General features: G+C 39.3%; 1 protein-coding gene across 2 annotated transcripts in view; it reads left to right on the top strand.

The window, feature by feature from the left end:
- The first annotated feature begins 555 nt into the window (after positions 1-555).
- The window catches only part of LOC121521291, a 37,448-nt gene continuing 21,391 nt past the window's right edge, over positions 556-16,612 (top strand). For both annotated transcript variants that reach the window (XM_041805152.1, XM_041805151.1), the window contains exons 1-2: positions 556-653; positions 737-820. The gene's annotated coding sequence lies outside the window, so the exon portion shown is untranslated. The remainder of the gene's footprint in view (positions 654-736; positions 821-16,612) is intronic.

Raw genomic sequence — 16,612 nt, 5'->3', positions numbered from 1 at the left:
AGTTTTCACTGATCAACATTTCTATATAATAAATATGTGTATATATACATACTATATATATATATATAAATATATTCTGATGCATTTTCCTGGAGAAATGTTTGCCTATTACAGTTTTTGGTTGTCTGGGTTTCTAAACTACATATTCGAAATCATTGCAAGTTTAAGGTGTCTTTTTTAATGCCATGTTTATGGATAGGAAAGATGAATGTCTTTAATATGTAAGGATGTATGACTGAAGTTATCTTTCAAATTTAAAACCTTATTTTTTGTAAGGTATATACACGGTTATTTTGAAATTCTTATTTCAAAAAAATGTTTTGTTGGAATATCTTTTTATTTCGCATCCTGAATATCAGTTTTTTATTAGTATCGTGATTTGATAGGCCGTTATTTGATCTTCAATGCGTTATGTAGAAGAAAAAGCCGAGCCGGTGGGGGGAGGGGGAGTTAAAAGGGGCGGGGCTGCTGTAACTGTCAATCCCCTCCTCTACCAATCATCGTTTGAGGAGTTGCTGACGTCACGACATGAGGACATCTTTAAATCCTGTAAGTTTCACTTTCTGTTGACAGAGGGGAGAGTTTGCTGAAGATAGCTGTGTCATTCTAGCTACACTGAATAATATAAGTCTTTCGATCCTCACAGTTCAACGGTTCGTGTTTTGTCTCTAACTCTGTTTATCCGCATTAATATTGTATTTATGTAGTAAATGTGCTCTCTCTCCATGTGTCGTAGGCTATTCCACAGCGGTTGAAGTCATGTCAGATCTACTGTCAGATATCAGGAAACACGACGAAAATGCAGCCCGTAAGTTTGAAGGTAAGTGACTGTATTTAGTCGATGAAACAGAGCAAGTCATGGAGAGTTCGGCTGAAGATAGGGCTTCATACGGTGGCCCTGAAGGCCAAAAGGAAATAAATATTTCAAAAGCGCTAAATATATTTCACAAAACACAAAAAAATTTCACAATACACAAATACATTTCACAAAACACAAAAACATTTCACAATACACAAAAACATTTCACAGTACACGAAAACATTTCACAAAACACAAAAACATTTCACAATACACAAAAACATTTCACCGATCGCAAAATACATTTCACGAAACCGGAAAGGGTAGGACCATGGTACTTGTTTGTGATTGGCTAAACCCAAGTCTGTCCGGCATCAGTCATTTATCATTTCCTGTTTACACTTCTTACCGCAATAGCTGAGCCAACGCGAAATTTGAAGTGTCTACCGGCATGGGAGAGGAACTTGAGTTGATAGTGGAATACTTCAACAAGGGAAATACATATAGTGTGATTCTTGATATGCTCTCCTCGTATCATGACATACACATTTCAGTAGGAACCCTAAAATCGCGCTGAAAGTGTCGTGCCAAAAGAAGTACCCCCGGTAGGATTTGTATCCCCCTGCCGCCTTTGCCGAAGGAGTTGACTATTGACTATCAGGCGTAGATTTCGCCTCAGTGAATAAAAATGACAATAAAAGAATGTATAAAGCAGAAGATTAGTTTTGATCATCTGTTTTATTCATCATTGTCGTGTTTTTGTCGGTAATATCTTTTAAAATAAGATCTTTTAAGTAAACGTTTTAATACTGCAGCTTGGTGCACACTCATTACGCTGAACTGAGAACGCATCTTTTTCCTCCTGCATCCTGTCATTGTATTTTGGCGGCGTGTTGGTCATCAAATCTGGGTCCACGCTGCTGTACATGAGTAACAGACATATTTTCTTCATAACTTTTATCAAAAGAATAAAATAACCTTATAAGCTTTTCATGTGGGGAAAGATGTTTTTACTTCTCTGCTGAGCTGTTTTGGCATGTCTAATAGGTCATTTCCACCAAGCGGTCCGCAGTGCAGAACGGCACACTTTTTTTTTTTTGCGTTTCCATAGAGCAAAAGTTGGAAAGGGTCCCAAAAAACCGACCCGTACCATCCCACTTTTCGGCATCCTTCCGTAGGGGTGCCAATCTTACCTACCTGTACCAAAAAGGTGGAGCTACACACACAACAATAGGGGCTGCACTGATGTCATGTCAGCACGTGACTCAGCTGCTTGCCTCCGGGCTTCAAAACACGGAGGTCTGCGCTGTGAGAAGCCAGCGAAAATGGGAGAAAAACAGACTGTTATCTGCCTAAATGGGAAATATTTGGACTTAACAGAGATCCAAACTGTTTTCCTGGTGTATGGATATTGATATTTGGCCGCAAATCAAGTTTCCTGACATTTATCTGGACCTGATTTTAAGTACACAAAGCAGAGCCCAAAGGCTCACATCAGCCTGATCCATCCACGATGGATGAGAAACTAAATTTATATTTAAGTTTTGTGAATATGAAGCCTTAGAACAGTTCATTCTCCTCTGTAACTAGTTATGAATCTACTTTTTACGTTAGGTAACCTGTGAAAACATCGCTCTGTGGTTGTTGAACATGTTTGTAAAACTTCAGGCTGCAGACTATTTTACAACAAGATCAGTGAAGCCCTGATTTCTGACTTAATCTGTCTTGATTTTAACACCAGCTGAATTTTCCTTTATTTTTAATGCAGCGAATTCTCACAGTACAGCTCTAAACTTAATTTGTCATATAAACTATTCTAGACTAGATATATTCACATATAAACATAGCGTTACAAGTCAAACCATCTCTGTACGCGTATTCCAGCAGCTGTGGAGCTGTGCTGACAGCGGTCAACATCATCAAAATGTAGTTCTTTTTTTAAAAAGCATTTTCAGCTGAAATAAAGCTGTTTACTGCTTGTTCCCTACTGATTTCTGTCACTCATCCTTTCTATAACTCTGCTGCTGGAACAGCAGACTCGCGCTGCATGTGACTTCACATTCATTGCCTTTACAGCCTGCCCACCAAGTGAGGACATGGGTGTTTGTGGAAACGCAAACTATTTTAGGGTTTAGCGTACCAAACCATACCAAACCGAACTGAATCAAACCGGACCCCTTGATGGAAACACGGTTTAAGTGATAGTTGAGGGGGAAAAGGGAACTTGTGTGAATGCTTGTGGACTAGCCAAACGTAAGCTCAGCCTTAGCCAGACAAACACATCTTTTCATCACAGTTAGCGCTGAGAGCAACACAGAAGCTTTCGCTCTTCTGCCCCCCGCTTTGGCACGACAATGTGATAGTGACAGGGGAAGGATTAGTTGTTGTATACAGCTAATGAGTTGTTGTGTCCCAGCTAACAACTAGCAGGCCTGTCTCTAGCTGGGACTAAGCCGCAGCGGCGCTTCTGTCTGAACCAAACATAGTGTCTAAATCTAAACAAATGCAGAGAGCAACACTGAAAGTTTTTTTGTGACAGAAAAAAATATTCTCTCTCCACTCCCGGTCTGTTTCGGCATTGCAGCAGTGAGCTTGTCCCGTTTACTCCACCGTTAGCTGTTAGCTTGGATGTTGCAGTAGGGCCGCTGTTTACTCCGACCTTGACTGCTGTTCTCAAATCCTCAGAACCACACCGACAGCGTGTCTTGTGCAGAAGAGAGATTTTTTGCCCTGTTCTTGTCGTGTTGTGTCCTCAGGCTGGGACTGAGCTGAGCGGCGCTTTTGTTTGAACCAGACGACACGTCTAAATCCAAACAAGTGCAGAGAGCAACACTCAAGGCTTTCTGTGACAACAAAAGTATACAGAGAGCATCAGCTAAGCCAATGTGTGTCTGTGTTTAACCAATTAGATGTGGTATAACAAAAGCAGGAGGGGAGGGGGCAAGGGCGAAGGAATGAGTTTAACTTTGGGGGGACACATACTGGAAACCTGACCAATCTGTAAATAGTTTGAGCAGAAATATGTCATAAATTAACTACACTGCACAACTTTCACAAAATGCTATGTGATCTTTTACTCTTTCTTCTTTTTTCAAATGTTCCTTGGAAAAATAGTGCTGTGCACACCTATATAAATGCATGTATAATATCTGTATGTATATGTTTTATGATCTTAAGATGTGGGCAAATCAACCAGAAAAACTACTTCTCCCTCTTCTGCTTGAACAGAATGGCTTGAGTCTTTAATCAAAGCATAATGATTATGAGCTGTCAAGGTACAGCTCCTGAGCACAAAGGTGGCCCATTTTAAAACTGAACAGGAAAAAATCCACTTATGTGTCACTATGGAGTAGCATTTCACCATATAAATGTGCAGAACACTAGTGGTGTGTTCTAATGCAGCTGATAACATAATCATAACCTGTCTCTTCCCTGAATATATTACAGTTCTTCTCAGGATAAAATTGTTTATGTTTAAAAAGTATTAATGGGCTAATACATATTTCACTGATCAGTTTCAGACCTCACCTGAGCTTCCTCAGTCTCTCCACCTTTCATTGCTTCAACCTCCTCACTACTCTATGTATTAGAGTATTATTGTATTATTGCACATAATATCTAATATAATGTCATACATGTTGATAAATGGTCGAGTACAATCAGTGGCACCGCCAGGATGACAATTGAATGTATGTGCAATAACCATTCCAGCGCATGAATGACACCTGTAGGACAAGAGCGCACCTACAAACAGGTGCACAGAGAGAGAGAGAGAGTGAGAGAGAGAGAGAGAGAGAGAAAGAAAGAGAGACTGAGAGAGAGAGAGAGAGAGACAGTGACTGAGAGACAGTGACTGAGAGACTAATGCAGTGTTGCCAACTGAGCGACTTTGTCGCAATGTTCAGCGAGTTTTCTAGCAACTTTCTCTGGTGTTACTGGAGACTTTTGGAGACTCCGACGTTAAAGCATGCATCATTGTTGCTCCTCTCCGTGGGCCCCTCCCCATCCCAAAGCACTCACAGGCAGCACAGTCCTTGCAGCAGTCTGTCTCAGCCTCTACAGTCTATGGTCTCAGCTGCAGTCAGAGCAGGAGATGCTCACGCCCCCATGTCACACTGCAAATTAATCGCTCTGTAAAGGTGCTTTAACAGTTTTTTTCTTTTGTCTCTTTTTGGTCAATTTGAAGTTGTTAATGAAGACTTTATACAAAAAATATTTATAAATGTTATGGTTAAACATGTTAATGTTTCTGGGCGCAGGTGACTGAGTGGTTAAGACGTGTGCCCCATGTGCGCGGATGGCCCGGGTTCAAATCCAGCCTGAGGCCCTTTACTGCATGTCTCTCCCCCTGCTCTCATCCCTGTTTCTGATTATCCACTATCCTCCTCTATCAAATAAAGGCACAAAAATGCCCAAAATAAACCTTACAAAACAAAAAAAACAAACACAAAAAATGTTCATGTTTCACTGGAATTTGATGTAGGCTTGTAAGTGGACCATAAGGCTTAAAACTAAACCAAAAGTAAGAAAGTTAAACTTCTAAGAAAAATAGAATAATTAATAGAATAATGAACTAAAAATAAAAATTAAAGTTACTCTGCCAGAGTATCTCTCAAATCGTTTTTTGCCAGTCCCAAGCCCAGATAAAGGAGGAAGGTTGGAATTGTGACATTATAAAAACAAGAATCGAAAGAAGCAAGTTCATTTGTAGTTCTATACATATTAAAGATCTTTTTACTCACTTTTTGTTTCTCTAATGACATTTTCCCTCTCTCCTACAGCGTCCATTATAATTAAATGCCTACCTATGATTATGCAAATTAGGTGATGATGTCATTTAGTGACTTCCAGCAGCTTTAAGGACAGCTAATAGCTACTTTCCATACTGAGGAGTTGGCAACACTGGACTAAAGCTGCAAGTACTGCACCAAAACTCAGATTAACCACATGCAGCCAGGAAACTGCCCCTAAAAACATCAGACAGCTTTAAGAGCAGAAAAGGGAAGAGCAGCTAGAGTTACAAGAGAAATTCCACCACTTATAAGGAGGGGTGTGACAAGACACTTATCTCGCATTCAGGTCTATTCAAAAATGTTTGAATTAAGTACTGAATAGGCTAATACTGCTTCCAAAGAGTATGTTTGTCTAACTTTGATTCAAACTGTACATTTTAATGCTCTTCAAATCAAACCTTTCATTTTAACAGTCTACAAAATCTTTAGTTTACTACACTATGCACTCATCGCTACAATTACAATAATAACTATTTTTAATATTATACTTAATTATATATAATAAAAGCATTTAGATTATTTTAAAAGTATTTTAAGCACTGTTTACAACAGACTGAAATATAAAGAGCTGCATCTGTAAAATCAAACTATTTTTCAACCTCTTTAAGGACATCCATATTTTAAACACTCAAAGTAAATCTTAAAGTCAATAACATGTAATTTAAAGAAATTGATTGTATCCTTTTGTTGTCTTTTTTCTCATATAAGCTTTAACAGTGTTGGACACGATGCACAGATGAGCGTGTGTGTTAATGTGTGTGCGTTGGTGAGTGAGTGTGTGTCTCTGTCTGCTGTCATACAACAAACAGGGCACGTTTAACTGAAGCTTTAACTTTGCTTTTTGGAGCTAACAGTAGACTCTATGGTGCTCAAACAGAGTGTGTTTAGCTAAGTTTATCGCTGCAGTATGCAGACCCTTTGCGCTACTCACATTAAGCTTCTGACTGATGGTAAGCACAGCCAACTGCTGATGGATGTGTGACTGACAGACGGTGAGACGAGAAGGAAACATGATGAAGCCGCGACTCAAAGTTACAAAGTCAAAAATAGCGCACACGAGGGGGTGGATGGACTAGTCATCTTAATGGATACCGGATTAACTCCGTTTCTTCGTTAGCTCTCTCACCAATAGTTTTAAAATTTCCAGGGCATGTTTGTGATCTTTTATAACTTCCAGTTTGGTATTGTTTTCTGTAAGGAGAGCTGCTGCTCCAAGTGTCTGCAATATTGATCTCGCGAGATTGATTTTTCTGCGACAAGAAATCCCGTGGTGTTTTGATCTCGTGAGATCTTGTGGCACGAGATCTCGTCACACCCCTAATTATTAGTAATAAAAAAGCCAGAAGATGGAAAATTCAGAGGTCTGGGCTATGCTACATGTAGGTCCCACATTTTATGAACTTTGCTGTGCATTTTCCGCACAGCAAAGGTGGGACAAATGTGCCTGTGGTTGGGACAAATGCGCCTGTCTCCAATATTTGGGGAGACACGTCCCACCCATCCCCCCGGTTCGTACGCCTCTGGGAGGGGGGATGACGCTGCTCAGGTTTTATCTCCTCACACACACAGAAGGAGCCAGACAGAGAGAGAGGGCAACATGTAGTTTTTTACATTTCAGTAACCACTTACTACACTTTGGCTAAAAGTAATAAACTACTAACAATCATGACAAATTCACTCTGCCAGAGTACACATTTCAGTCAGGCATTTCAACAGGCATCCTAGATAGTTGCGATCAGCCATATACTAGGGTTTTACCTAGTCTTGTTTTCTGTAGGGAGAAATATAAACTTACTTATTGGCAAGATCTGTAAAAAGCAATGGGAAAATATTAATTTTGTTTTTGATTAATCAATTTATAAAATATAAAAAATAAAAAAATTGCCCCCTCAGGGATATTGAAAAAATGTAAACATGTAAACAAATGTAAACATTTTCACTTTCAAGTTATGATTCTACATACGTGTTAGCATCATTGCTACTTGCAAATGTGCATAATCTTTAATAACAATACAGTTTAGCTAGTTTCAAGTTAAAATATAACACAATACTAAACAAACATTTAACAGTATAAAAATTAGCAGCACTGAATATTCCAGTCAAATGCCTTTTGCAAACAACAACACTCATCATGGTCAATATTTAAAACAGTAAACCCAACATTATATGAACATACAAAGCAAATAACAAAGCAAATTAAATAAAATAAATATAGAAAAATATAAGAACAATTTTCACTCAGCAGTGCAATGAATGTAGAAAAATATAAAATAACACAGTGAACTAGTTTACAGTCCTGAGTATTTTTGGAGGTATACAAGATACCAAATAAACAAACTGCCCCCTCAGGGATAATGAAGACACCTTGGAATGTAAACATTATCATTTTCAAGTTATGATGCTACATACCCTGTTAACATCATTGCTTCCTTCAAATGTGCAACACTTGTAAACATTACACATACTAAATCTAGTGCACATTATTCAGGACTTAGGCCTAGGTTTTTTGCCAGAAAGACTAGCCTGTCTACAGCATCTGGCTTTAAAGCTGTCCAGTGGCAGGACACAATATTGCCCCCTGTGCTAGAAGCCCTCTCTGAGGGTGAGCTGGTGGCAGGAATACAGAGGTACCGCCTTGCCAAGAGGCTAACTCTGGGATATGTTGTGGAGTGGGTCTTCCACCATGCCAACGGATTGGTTTCACTGTCTGCATTTGGCGCTTGCAGGTAACTGTTTAGTTCTGCCTCAACAGCCTGCTGGTCAGTTAGACCAGAAGTAGAGACGGAGTAGGGCTTTTTGAAAAAGTTGCCAAGTGTCTTCTTCTGTATTTTCACTGGTGTAGCTGAAGTTGTAGCTTCTGCTGATGTCTGTAGACCTAGACTGTGATGTCTTCCATTCGTCCAACATTTGAGAGACAGCGTTGGCCCTCACAGCCTCTACTTTGTCAACCTGGATGTAGTGGATCTTGAAGCGAGGATCAACGAGGGTTGCCATGCACAGGAGGTCATCAGTAGCAGCATCATCAAATTTTTCATTTAAGTAGCTGGTGACTGAACTCTTGATGGCCTTGGTAAGGTCTGTGTCAGTATCTTCTGGCTTTAAGACCTCTTCGTTGAAGAGCTGAAGGACAGGTTTCAGACAAGAGACACTGGCATATGCTCCTCCAGAAAGGGTGTCAGTAAAGTCAACAAGTGGCCTTGTGGACAGACTCCAAGACATCAGTGTCCTGCCATGAGGGAATCAGGTGCTTGGTTTTTTGATCATCTGATAAAACCTTTGCAGTGGCCTTCTCCTGCTCCAGTACTCTTGCTATCATGGCATGACGGGACCCCCACCTGGTAGGGGATTCTGTGATCAACCTGTGCTTCGGCAGTTTGAGTTCGTCTTGGGCAGCTGCTAGTGCCCTTTTCTTTTTCCATGAGTAAGATAAAGCACTGACCACTTTCTTGGACACACTGATGGCTCTCTCAATCCTCTTGTCCTTCATGCTTCCCTCTGAAGAAAAGTAAAAAATATAAAATTAATTACAAACTCTTAATATAAACACAATATCATTACAGTTTACATAAATTTAGAAAATACATTTAGACTTCAAAATAAAAAATCTACAAAACTCCATAACAATAAAATCAAAATGTTATTTTGAAATATTTTCAAATGTTATTCATGAACTATTATCAAGTTGTCAAGGGACAGCCAAGAACTTGATATAATGTCAGACAGATATAGTTTCAGAAAGAGTAGTGAATTAATAAAATATGGAACCAATATCTGTTATTTTTAAAGTTAAAAATTAACATGGAACAACTTTCTTGTTATTTACTTACCTATAGCTGAGTGCAGCTGGTGACCAAAACACTGCTTTTAACAGCTTTTACTATGTTGGCTCCATTATCTGTTGTGATGCACACCTGTTGGTCTTCGCTAAGGCCCCACGATTCCAGTGCATCCTCCAGCCCCTGACTGATTATTTCGGCAGTGTGGTCCTCTGGAAAATATACCGTCTGCTAGCACATGTTTTGAAGACCCCACTCCTTGTCACTGTAATGTATTGTGAGACTCAAATAAGGCTCAGATGTATATTTGTGGCGGTCCGCCACAAATAAATGAATGTATGGGAAACACTGATATATATACACTGCCTGGACAAAAAAAAAGTTGCCACCTGGATTGAACTAAGCAAATAGGTACGAGCCTCCTATTGGACAATTACTGCATGGGCGATTATCTTTTAGCTGGCAACAAGTTATTTAACCCCAGCTGATGTAATGAGTAACTTCTCATTTCTTAAACAACCATGTCGAAAGACACATCCTTTGGTCGTGGAAAAGATGTTAGTCTGTTTAAGAAGGGTCAAATCATTGGCATGCAAAAAAGGCTTCAGTTTTCTAGGGAGCATAAAGATTGGACTCTGGAGGAATGGAAGAAGGTCATGTGGTCTGATGAGTCCAGATTTACCCTGTTCCAGAGTGATGGGCACATCAGGGTAAGAAGAGAGGCAGGTGAAGTGATGTTCCCATCATGCCTAGTGCCTACTGTACAAGCCTGTGGGGGCAGTGCTATGATCTGGGGTTGCTGCAGTTGGTCAGGTCTAGGTTCAGCAACATTATGTGCCCAAAGAATGAGGTCAGCTGACAACCTGAATATTCTGAATGACCAGGTTATTCCATCAATGGATTTTTTCTTCCCTAATGGCACGGGCATATTCCAAGATGACAATGCCAGGATTCATCGGGCTCAAATTGTGAAAGAGTGGTTCAGGGAGCATGAGACATCATTTTCACACATGGATTGGCCACCACAGAGTCCAGACCTTAACCCCATTGAGAATCTTTGGGAGGAGAAGGCTTTGCACAGTGGTCAGACTCTCCCATCATCAATACAAAATCTTGGTGAAAAATTAATGCAACACTGGATGGAAATAAATCTTGTGACATGGCAGAAGCTTATTGAAACAATGCCACAGTGAATACGTGCTGTAATCAAAGCTAAAGGCGGTCCAACAAAATATTGGAGCGTGACCTTTTTTTGGTGGCGACTTTTTTTTTTTTTTTTTGGCCAGGCAGTGTGTATATATATATATATATATATATATATATATATATATATATATATATATATATATATGGCCATTCCAGTTAGTGAACCAATCCAGACAGTGAATGTGGAAACTACTGCGTGCAAAGCAGTGGAGTTGCAAAAATCTGCGAGAAATGCTGCACGATGCAAGTGGTACTCAAAACATTTTGCCATGGTTGGCAGGTCTGTTCCTTTTCAGCTTACCTCATTTCTGTTAAACTGCAAACTACAGCTGTTAAAGATGTGTTACTAACAACAGCTTAAAGTGGCGATGAGGTCTTAAAAATCTTTTGAAACGTTTTTAAAAAGTCTTAAAAAGGTATTGAAATTAACCTCGGGATTCCTGCATATACCCTGTTCAAGTGCGCCACACTGATGTCAGTGCACTTCACAGGGTGCGATTGGCCGGGGGGACCTACCCGTTTGGCTACTGATATCTGCCCTCCATGATAAATTTTCAGCCAATGGGGAGACTGAGAGATACGTTTAATACATGCCTCTGCTCCAGCTGTCTATAACTCTGTTACAGTGGTGGTCTAATGTCAGCATTCACTGTACAAATTAAACATTTATGACACAAGACCAAGACTCGAGATTTATGTGCTCATACTACGGTCTGATAGTTCCGCACACGCTGGAGTTCTCACGCTGATGAGAAGTCAGGATGGACCAAGCGCAGATCTAGGATTAAAACTTTTTTCTACACCTACTAATAACAAAAGTTTGACCCTTTCCCCTTCTGACAGACAAATGAATTCTAGACTTTTTAAAAATAAAATGCTGAGGATGTTTGAAACATTTAGCCCATGGTAGAGTCAGTCTTTAATTTATTAACTGGCGTTAGTAAAGCATGCCGTTCTCACTGCCCGATCCAAAAATATGATTATGTTCAGTTTCTTCTCTCTAGAGACTCCCAAATCAATCATCAGAAGATTGTTCTTTAACTTACAAGCATGGAAAAATCTCTTATTTGATGATAACTGTGAATTATCGTTTGTTTATTGATCATGGAAAGCAAGAGGGAGAGGGAGACAGAATGTGAAAAGAGCAGCGTGCAGTGCTGTCAGTCTCCAGTATGATTTTTGCTTTAAAATAATGTAAAGTCAATCAGATCAGTGTAGAGAGACCGAAGAGGGCTCGGAACACTGAGTCATCAGCTTGAGGTGCAGTGGTGGAAAAACAAATCTGCCACGCTGAGCTGCCGTGCCAAGTCAAACCAGGTAGAGCCAAGCTGCGCCAGGGACAAGCCCAAACAGACTGTCTTCTACAGATTTGGTTGATTTTTTATGGGCCCAACCCACATACTCAGCTCTGCTGCTCATCCCACAATTGCTTGTTCCCCACAAATGTGGCACATTTTAAAACAAACAAGCATGCTTTCCAATGGTATAAGGTTTATAGCCAAGAAGCATTGTTACAACAAAGGACAAAAATCTACTTAACACAAATTTCCTTACTTTTAATGCTGTGTTTACAATGATACACTTTTCCTCTTTTTTCAGTCATGTTTTGTTCCATATATGGTACAAACTTCATTATTTTATAAGAAATTTGGGAGAATTAGGGTCACAATTGCTCATTTAAGAGGTAGTGGGTCCTGAGGCAAGACCAGTTAAGAAAACACCAGACTATGGTACCCCCCCCCCATGTTTTTTGATAAATCGATCTGTAGCACCAAAAGACACAGCTTGCCTTACATATTTGCAGTGCTATTGATCACATGAGAAAGCCCCTCAGATCAGAAAAAGTAATACTTAGGTACATGCAATTGTGTCAGTCATGTTCCCTGAGCTACCAGTCATTGTGTGAGGAGTTGCTTTACACCCCAGTCAGAGCTCTGAGGTCTGCCAATCAGCTGCTCATGGATGTGCCCAAAACAAGGCTAAAAGCAAGGGGAGACCGAGCTCTTGCAGTAGCTGCCCCAAAACTGTGGAATAGCCTACCCTTTCATGTAAGATCTGCCCAAACTCTAGAACATTTTAAATCATTGTTAAAAACTCATCTATTCTCATTGGCTTTCAATTCAGGATGAGATTATTTTATTCCAACAGATTTTAGATTTTAGATGTTACTGTTACCTTCACTAGTACTGTTTAATATTCTATTTTTATTGATTTTACTATTTAATAGTGATGTATTCTTGTTTTATGTTTTGCTTTTTTACTGTGAAGCACTTTGGTCAACCGTGGTTGTTTTAAATGTGCTATATAAATAAAATTGAATTGAATTGAATTGAATTAATTTGGTGCCATGCTAGCTTACATTTTAAACATAAAACACTGAACTATTTCAATCTTTGGGTCCTCACTGTTCAACAGTTTGTGTTCTGTCTTTATGTACTATATATATATATTCACACACACACACAGTGCTTAACAAATTTATTAGACCACCCTAACCCTAACCAAAGTAAGGTTGATGCCACAACTGCCCTAAATTAACAGCATTGGTAATTACCAAAATCATTTTTTATGTTTTTGCAATGGTTAATAAACCACTATGTAGAAGCTCTTTAACCCAAATGATATTTTTAATGCTAAAATGTAATTATTATTGTCATCCATGAATTTTCAAATTTACTGATTTACAAAAAAACTGAAAAAAATAGTAAAGCACATTATTATTTCTTGATTAATATGTCAAACTATAGTTATTTACTTGCATTCCTCAACAGAAAAATGAGTTTTAGTGGTTGAATGTTATGCTTGATTAAATTTTGACTTCTCAGAGAGGCCCAGTGAGCCGGCTCAAATTGGGGTGAATTCAGTTTGAAATTCCTCATTCCTGTTCAAAATGGTAAAACGTGGAGAGCTGACTGAAAATGAAAGAGTCAGCATTAAAGCACTTCATGATGCTGGATGGCCTCTGAGACAAATATGACAGGTGGTCTAATAAATTTGTTAAGCACTGTGTATATGTATATATATATGTGTGTGTGTGTGTGTGTATATATATATATGTATATATACATATATATATATATATATGTGTGTATATATATACAGTTGAAACCAGAAGTTTACATACACTATATAAAAAGGCACATAAACTTTTTTTTCTCACCGTCTAACATTAAATCGGATTAAACTTTTCCCTTTTTTTGGTCAATTAGCATTACCAAAATTATTTTTATTTGCTAAATGCCAGAATAATGAGAGAGATCATTTTTTAGACAATTTTTTATTATTTTCTTGAGAGTCAGAAGTTTACATACATTTCATTAGTATTTGGTAGCATTGCTTTTAGACTGTGTGACCTGGGTCAAACGTTTTGGATGTGCTTCCACAAGCTTCTCACAATAGTTTGCAGGAATTTTGGCCCATTCCTCCTCGCAGAATTGGTGTAACTGAGCCAAGTTTGTAGGCCGCCTTGCTGGCACATGCCTTTTCAGCTCTGCCCATAAATAAATGGTATTGAGATCAGGGCTTTGTGATGGCCACTCCAAAACATTGACTTTGTTATCCTTAAGCCACTTTGTAACCAGTTTGGCAGTATGCTTAGGGTCATTGTCCATTTGGAAAACCCACTTGCACCTGAGCTTTAACTTCCTGGCTGATGTCTTGAGATGTTGCTTCAGTATTTCCACATAATGTTCTTTCCTCATGATGCCATCTATTTTGTGAAGAGCACCAGTCCCTCCTGCAGCAAAACAACCCCACAACATGATGCTGCCACCACCCTGTTTCACAGTTGGGATGGTGTTCTCAGGCTTGCAAGCTTCCCCCTTTTTTCTCCAAATGTAACGATGGTCATTATGGCCAAAAAGTTCAATTTTAGTTTCGTCAGACCACAGAACATGTCTCCAAAAATTAAGGTCTTTGTCCCTGTGTGCATTTGCAAACTGTAATCTGGCTTTTTTATGTTTCTTTTGGAGTAATGGCTTCTTCTTGGGAGAGTGGCCTTTCAGCCCATGTCAGTACAGGACTCGTTTGACTGTTGATAATGACACACTCTCACCAGCTTCAGCCAGCATCTTCACAAGGTCTTTTGCTTTTGTTCTTGGGTTGAGATGCACTTTTCGGACCAAAGTTCGTTCATCTCTGGGACGCAGAACCCGTCTCCTTCCTGAGCGGTATGATGGCTGGACATTCCCATGGTGTTTATACTTGCGTATAATTGTTTGAACAGATGAACGTGGCACCTTCAGGCTTCTGGAAATTGCACCCAAGGATGAACCAGACTTGTGCAAGTCCACAATTCTCTTCCTGATATCTTGGCTGATTTCTTTTGATTTTCCCATGATGTTACACAAAGAAGCAGTGTGCTTCAGGTGTGCCTTAAAATACATCCACAGGTGTGCCTCTAATTAACTCAAATGTTGTCAGTAAACCTATCAGAGGCTTCCAAAGACATGACATCATCATCTGGGCTTTCCCAAATTGTTTAAAGGCATAGTAATCTTAGTGTATGTAAACTTCTGACTTTGAAGAAAGTAAAAAAAGTTGTCTAAAAAAAATCCTTTTCTCATTATTCTGGCATTTAGCAAATAGAAATAATTTCGGTAATCCTAATTGACCAAAAACAGGAAAAGTTTAATCTGATTTAATGTTAGACGGTGAGAAAAAAAAGTGTATGTGCCTTTTTATATAGTGAATGTAAACTTCTGGTTTCAACTGTATATTAGGGCTGTCAAAGTTAACATGTTAATATTGCGTTAACTCAAATTACTTGTACCGCCGCTAAATTTTTTGTCGTACAATTAACGCACGCGTGTTCTGTATGACCCTCGACCCATCCCGTAGTTTGCCAGACCAGGAAGTGTCGCTATCGTGATGCAGTACAAGTGAGCAGAAATGGATAAAGGACAGAGACTTTTGAATGACAGGTTCAGCTTTCAGATCATGTCAGATAAGACTGAAGTTATTTTCTCCTACTGTCAACATGAACGGAGTTACAGGAAGTTCGTAGAGTCTTATATAGCCCGCACCACTCGCTAGCCATGCACACCGCTAATGCAGAGAGCCGCCCCCCTCACCATGCTGGATTTGTTTACAATGGAGACACTCAGACAACTCTGCAGGGATGGACTCGCAATCTGGCATACCGGGCATTTCCCGGTGTGCCGACGCACTTTTGTGCCAGTATGATTTATTCATTTATTTAGACTATTATATCTGCCATGAACCGGCACCACAGCTGCGCTATTGACTGTTGACTGGTCCGATCACGTCTCCTAAAGGTCCGCTCTCATCCACACGCAGCTCCTGCTTGAAAGTGAAAGTATTCGTCAAAAAATGAAACTTACTAAAACCATCGACTGGAATTTTGAATAAACGCCAAATTTAAATAACAGTCAATCAAGATGCTGCAAAACTGTCAAAGACTCTGCAGTCCCTATAGGAGATTGTCTGATGCATGGTGAATATACAGCTGGATCTTGAGGATCATAAGCTGAAAGCATTATTAGACTGTGGGTCTCCTTTATTTAAGAGGAAAAAAAGGGTTTTAGATTAAATCTGCAGCTCTTCTATGATCTGAAGAATGACGAGATGGTTAGGTCCTCTTAGTACACCTTAAAAGTTCTCCACTGAGACTTCTTTTACTTTGTGTGTTCATGAGTTTTGAAAAGAGGCTTCACATGTGTGTTTATTGACATCATTCCAGTAAATCTACTGGACTGATGACAGTCATTTCTTACTGTCAGCATTTATTTTACATTTGGACTACATTTTTTAGTTTGAAAGTAAAACTATGATAAATAATAGCAGACATGTTTTAAGTAATTACTTGCTTTTTCTCTTGAGCAAGGCAGATATGTCCAACTTACTCACATCAGAACAGTGAAACACCATTAGATGTGTCTGTGCCTTACTGCTGAGCTCTCAGCAGAGACTTGACTTCTTTATGTCCATGTGTGATGATGAGATCTGTTGTTTGGTGTTCAGCTGCTGAGAACAGAGGAGTTAACTTCTAGAAGTCTAAAGTTTGACTCTACATTGTG

The sequence above is a fragment of the Cheilinus undulatus genome, linkage group 14, assembly GCF_018320785.1.
Source record: "Cheilinus undulatus linkage group 14, ASM1832078v1, whole genome shotgun sequence".
Taxonomy (NCBI): Eukaryota; Metazoa; Chordata; class Actinopteri; order Labriformes; family Labridae; genus Cheilinus; species Cheilinus undulatus.
Note: the sequence above shows the minus strand (reverse complement) of the source record. Positions and strands in the feature narration are given on the sequence as shown.